A 6719-nucleotide genomic window follows, 5' to 3' on the forward strand; every position below is an offset into this window, starting at 1 on the left:
CGTTCATTAAATTTGAATGTCTTTCACTGTTAACAATGACCCTTTGTCTTGGATTTTAAACAATGGTTAAACATAACCGCTAAAAGCGGGAAATCGCCAAATATGACCGCTAACGCGCGAAATCGCTAAATATGGCCGCGAAAGTCAATTTCAAAAACTTGCGCATGCGTAAACAATGGAACCACCGACAGAACCACCGCACCACCAAACAAAATGGCCGCGAAAGTCAATTTCAAACTTGCGCATGCGCAAACAATGAAACCACCGACAAAACCACCAAACCACCAAACAAAATGGCCGCGAAACTCCAATTATTATACTACTCTTATCAATAAAGTGACTTAAGGGGAAATGTTTTGCATATTGTCCAAAAATAATCATATTAAAGCTGCACACACAGCAACAGCTCACATATTTACCGATTTTTGAAAAAAAAAGTTTTGGAATGAGCAAATATTTTGCGTAAATATCTGCAAACCATTGATAAAAGACTGCTGACAAAAGATCTGATCGCAGATTTTCACATTTTCATTCGGAAATTAATGTTTAATGCCTAAAAGCGTTACTACGGTTAAAGAAAATTGCATACAAATATTTGAACTTAAAATAAATATCTGCGATCTATTTTTTGTCAGCAGTCTTATATCCATGGTTTACATTCATTTTCGCATGAATTGGCTCATTCAAAGACAGAAAATTAAAAAAAAAGTTGTCAAAACTTTCAATCTGTGAAAGTGAAGCTTTAATGTCAGTTATCTTTTGTTTGCATGGTGCTTTCAGTTGTACACTCTCTTAAAAATAATTAATTTGACTGATTTAAAGATATATATATCTATCTATATATATATATATATATAATGAATGCCGATGGTATTCTAAATTATTGCACAACGCTTAAAATTGATTCATCTTAGCGATTGCGAAAGCTGACTTATAAAAACAAGAGTGCGGCTTAATGACGCAACTATCTGAAATAGTGCCCCCTCACTTCTTAAACCATTTCTCTTTAACTTATATTTTGCTATCTTGAAATTACCTGTCATCTTGTTAAAGGCCTAGTTTAAGGAGTGTTTGGCATGATACTCCACTGCTGTGCATCTCCTGCTAATTACACTGTTGTCACAATAGGGGCCAATTTCCTGTGTATTCGTTTATTGGCTCAGGACCATTAAGGGTCCATTTTTATAATAAAACAGCCAAAACTGCACAGCAGGATACTCAGATTGGAGATCTGATAAGACAATTAGGCAATTAGATTAAGATCCGAGGTTGTGTACAAATACACGGTATGTTTTATTTATTTATTATTATTATTTTTTTTTTTTTGGGGGGGGGGCCTTTAAGTAAAATCCAACGCTTCCTTATCAAATGGGCTTTACTAGCTGATGTTTCCAAAATAACACACGTATGCTAAACATGCACTCTTTCTCCCACATAAGATTTACCACAATTATCACTATACTTTTATTATTCCAAAAAGGATGAGTAAACGTCGACAACAATTGTTTTAATGAAGGATTCCTATTTTAATTTGAAACAAATATACATAAACACAGTATTTCTACCTTTTGAGACTATAGTAGATCACAGTAAATATTTTAGCATTCGCCTATCATTTAATAATTTTGCGTTATCAGATATAAAAAACACAGTTTCAATCGGTATCGGTTATCGGTAATTGATATTTTCAATAAATGCATTATTTGGTTAGTAGTAAAAGGTTTATCAGTCAAATTATATGTTTGTTATACATGTGTATGTATTAATTTTGATTAAGAGTGTCACTTTAATGCTTATTACAGGTAGTATTGATTTTGACGGCAACCATTTTGAACCTGATACGTTGTAAATGATACGGTCTATCGGATATGTCTATTTGAATCGAAAGAAGTCTGTTTGAAAACCAAAGAGAAGCAAAGAGTTTTAATATTTGTTTGCTGAGAAGGAAATCATAACTTGTTTCGGGCTGTAAAAAGCGAGGTAAAGTCAAAGCTTCTCAATTCTGTCGAGGTTTATTTTGTTGTGTGCATATATCATTTTTTTATTATTATTCAAGTCAAGTTTACATGCTTTATGTTACATCAAAATAACAGTTCATGTACGGATATTGCACGAAAGGTAAACATTCAAACGGATTTTGTAAACACGGGATGACTCATTTCCGGCTGCGGTTCGCATAAATGGACTACTTCCTTTCATTGCCGGAGTGATAGCTTTTTGTTATTATTATTATTATTTTAATTATTATTATCAGTATTGTTATTTAATTTGTTTTATTTTTTGGCGGGGTGGGGGGAAATAGCTTGCCATTCATTGCATATGAAAGGTATATAAAATGCGCGTGCAGGCAGTTAAGCAAACTATACATGTTTTGAGAAGGGTTTGACATCTATTAATCAGTAAATCAATACGAAAAAACCCGAAGTACATTTTTATATCGGCATTTTCCATAAATAAATATTTTATAAGGCGTTCAAAACAGTTCTACATTTTAGAGGAAAGTATGTTTCATGACTGTGCATTACTGATGTAGCAAACCGGTGTTTGTCTTATAGTTATATTGGATATTGTATCCCTAAGATCCCTATATGTTAAGGTTACTGTTGTTCTCAAATGCCTTCAAAAGACTTCAGCTTTTAAATGAAACCAGTGGGTTCATCAAGATGCATCACTGAACATGTTTCCCCATATTTATGCATTCAGAACAAGCAATGAGCTCTCTGTGTAAGGTAGCCCAACCAAGAACATTTGTTTGAATGGATTTTGATTCTCATATCATTGTTTAAAATAAAGTTTATTTATTGCATAAAGTGATTACTATTATTCATATAATACCCCCATCACATGAGACAAACACCGTGAAGACCGCAATACGTCCTGGCAATTTCGACGAACGCAGCAAAGAAAGTAGTATTTGTATTTTCCATTTAAATCTTAAAGCTGCACTCTCACAGATTGAAGGTTTTTTTTTTATTTTTTGTCTTGGAACGAGCCAATGTTTGCAAAAATCCATGAAAACCAATTATATAATGCATCTGACAAAAATTAGATCGCAGATTTTTATATTTAAGTTCAAAAATTGATGTTTTATGCATTTTTCCTAAACCGTTTAAGCCAATAAACATTAATTTTCGAACGGAAATATGAAAATCTACAATCTGATCGTTTGTCAGCGATCTTATGTCATTGGTTTGTCATAATCGCCCTGACGTGCCGTGATAATCTCAACGGCGGAGACGATAATCATTATTGCCGGAACGAATTTCTATAGTAAACTCTTACTTTTTATAGCAACATGTGTATTATTACATCATAATATCATGTCAAATAATCATAATCAGATGTCAAATATACATAATTACATGTCAGTAGACCTAATTACATTTCAAACTGACACAAACACTTGTCTGGGAAACATAAAAACATAAAACAAAATCAAACGGACAAAATAACTAGGCCTGTGTATATTTAAAAAAAAATCTCTTTACTTCAAAATGCGATATTATGAAAGGACACTTTTCTGACGGACTGTATCACGTAGAGTTCGGTGTGTAAACGCATATCCGTCGAGATCGACTTATACAGCGAACAAGACGTGAAACAGGTCGCTAAGAATTAGCATCCTGTTGTGATACTGGTTTTGTTTCATGTCATATTTGATTTTTTTTCCACATTTAAATATTCAGCTATGAGTTTAACGGAACTGCAATTATATTTTTCACGGCATTTCCCAGATTTGCCAGTTCGCATATGACGACATAAATCACTCCTATTCATGATGAAACGACGTTCAGTATTATACTATTGATATGGAAAATGAGATCGATATCCATATATTAAAAACAATTTTGCTGACCAAAAGCGAGAGTGTAGCGTTTTTAACATAATAAATATTGTACTGTTTTGGCTAAATTCAATTAAGGTGAACGGAGTTTTCGCGACTGTAGCGCATTCAATTGTTTTTATTCAGAAGCATGTTGAATCAGTTCTCATAAACAATTTCTACAACCAAACTTGCTTTTTACAACAGCTGTCTGACCGCATGTGAAAGCTTTGTTCGCATTCCTTGTTTAAGCAGATCGACCGAGAAATATAATATCAAGCGATAGATAATGTTACCATTTTTTTGTAATAAATATACCTAAAATGCCAATACACTCGAACACTTTCGCAATGCATCGTACTACGTCGTATCCATGTCGCAACTATTTGTATCATATCGAACAAACTCGTACATCCCAGAAAACATGACCATTTTGGGCTGAATAGCGGCATATCGGTCAAGGTTTGCCGATATTATCCCGACATCGGGTCACTGAAATATTATATGCGTTATAATACAATATGGTTTGGATTCAAATGATTTTACATTATTATCTAAATAATAGTTTTTCATTTTTCATGGATAAAATACGTTTTATAAATATTTCAACATCTGACCAATGTAGGACCGATAAAGAAGTTTTATTGCTTCAAGGGAGAGCAATGCATATGTTTCAACTTTCACGAGTAGTTCATTCCCCTTGCGATTAATAAATATTTAAATTCAAATTCATGAAATAATAAAACAAATTTAAGTTTTGATTTTCATTCTGTAATTAAACGATTCAGTATACATTTATTTGATTACAATCCAGGAAATTATTTATTTATTCTAAGGGTTGATTTAGATAGTATGATATAATCATGTGAATATTTATTTGTATAAGGGGGAAAGAAACCTTAAAATAATGAGATAATAACATTGATATGCGGATGTTAATGTTTACAGACCGAGTTTATTATGGAAAATAGCGGAGGAGGCGATACAAGTGGTGGAGGCGATACAAAAGGTGGAGACTATACTGGAGGCGGTAAAGGCACTGGAACAACAAAGGAAGGGGAAAAGGATAATGCCACTAAGTTCATACGTGTCAGACCCATTCTAATGGACCTGCTTCTAGGCACGAAGACCGGTAAATCTAATGACTTCATGTGGCAATGAAAGGGTTCCTCTTTATACAGGACCATTGATCTACAGAAAATAAAAACGAAATTTGAACGCCAAACAGACAATAGATTTTAAATATAAATAAGTATCTACTATCAAGACTACATCGTGTTAACCTCTGTAATTAATTTGAGAAAATAAACTCAATTGTTTTAATTGCTTTTGTCGGTTATTTTACTGAACAATAAGTAACGTTAAATTTGGCACGCATGTCATCATCACGCCTCCAGCCAATATTAAGGTTTTACCATATGTTCGCTGTTCAAATTTTGAAGAATTGAATCTTTTTAAACCGATTAAAATTTTACAAAGTTCCTTGTAATTATTATGTTGCATTTAAATTAGTAAATCTTTCCGGTACCATTATGCAATAGTTTTGCTGTACATTTAAACTGCTTATGTATATTCGTGTAAAAACTCTGTTATCTACAAAAAAGGATGCTAGTTGGAAGTTAAGGTCTATTTTTGAATGAAATGCTAATGTTTTTACCTCTTTATTTTGTAATAAATATCGGTCAGAAACATTGTTGACACAATTACTTCAGTAAAAAAACCGTTGCTTTTCCTGCGATTATGATCAAGTTGGCAATCTATACATCTGTGACCGAAAATCGTCGATGGTTTTCGTAAAATCAAAACACACTGAAATCTCTACTAACATCAAAAAGTGAAATAAATCAGCATTCTGCTCACGATTGCCTTAGTGAAGTGTCAAATTTGTGGTAGCAGATGAATCTTGCTCAGCTAAACTTTATGTTTAACTGAAATTATTTAACAATAGGAGGAAATCAAAAGGGACATGACATGCATAGTTTTTAATCCCATGTTTTATTTCCTTTGTTGAACATTTGTTGAAGGTTATTTATTGATAAATTTGTAGTAGGTTACATGATTGAGGGTTACAAGGCTTGATTTCGAAATCGTATACAGAAGCAAACATGTGTCTTGTTGTACGGAAACTTTGGTGCAAAGAATATAAGCATTGAATAAACTACATTGCTTGATAATCGTATTATTCGACTTCGAAAGGAATTCTTTCAAAGATAAATGCCTTATGATTGTATACCGACCACGCTCCATATGTTTTTAGGATTATGAATTGAAATATATGTGCATTGATTATAATTTTTTATAGATGAATGGAACAAAACTTAAAAATGCACTATTACACCAAATAAGATGTACAGCATTGTTTTCAAATACGAGTGTCACTTAAACTGCAGCGTAATGTTCTTTTCCAGTGCATTACTAAGAGTTATTCCAATATAGCTATTTTAAACTAATATTTGGGTTAAAAACGCTAAACAAATATAGATTCTATTACGGAACGACATACTAATTTGAGTTTACAAACCGAAGCCGCTAGTTTCAAAGTTTCCGAAATAAAGTCCCTTGAATGTATGTTTTTTGGAACAAATGTTAACCAGAATATTGACGTTCTGTAAGCTAATGTGAAAGTTTGATATGAACATAATTTCGTTTGTTGTATATTGTTTGTTGATTGTTCTTTTACAGTATAACTCATTAAAGGACTTGCAACTGTCAGAGAATAGTTTAAATAGAAACAAATGTGATAAAATACCTCCACGCGCACGTCTTTTGATTGTTTTTTTTTGTGAGATGCATGTATGTCTTTTGAAGCGTCGTACTTCTCTATAATTTATGTGTTGGAACATGTGCTTATGAGTGTAATTGTCTTAGTTTGATACTTAGTAAAGATTTCATTTTA

General features: G+C 32.7%; 1 long non-coding RNA gene across 1 annotated transcript; it reads left to right on the forward strand.

Moving 5' to 3' along the window:
• Positions 1 to 1754: 1754 nt before the first annotated feature.
• Positions 1755 to 6719, forward strand: LOC128218705 (uncharacterized). The gene is made up of 2 exons (XR_008258431.1): positions 1755 to 1980; positions 4772 to 6719. It is a non-coding gene; the product is annotated as an uncharacterized LOC128218705 (long non-coding RNA).

The sequence above is a fragment of the Mya arenaria genome, chromosome 15 (genome assembly GCF_026914265.1).
Source record: "Mya arenaria isolate MELC-2E11 chromosome 15, ASM2691426v1".
Lineage (NCBI taxonomy): Eukaryota > Metazoa > Mollusca > Bivalvia > Myida > Myidae > Mya > Mya arenaria.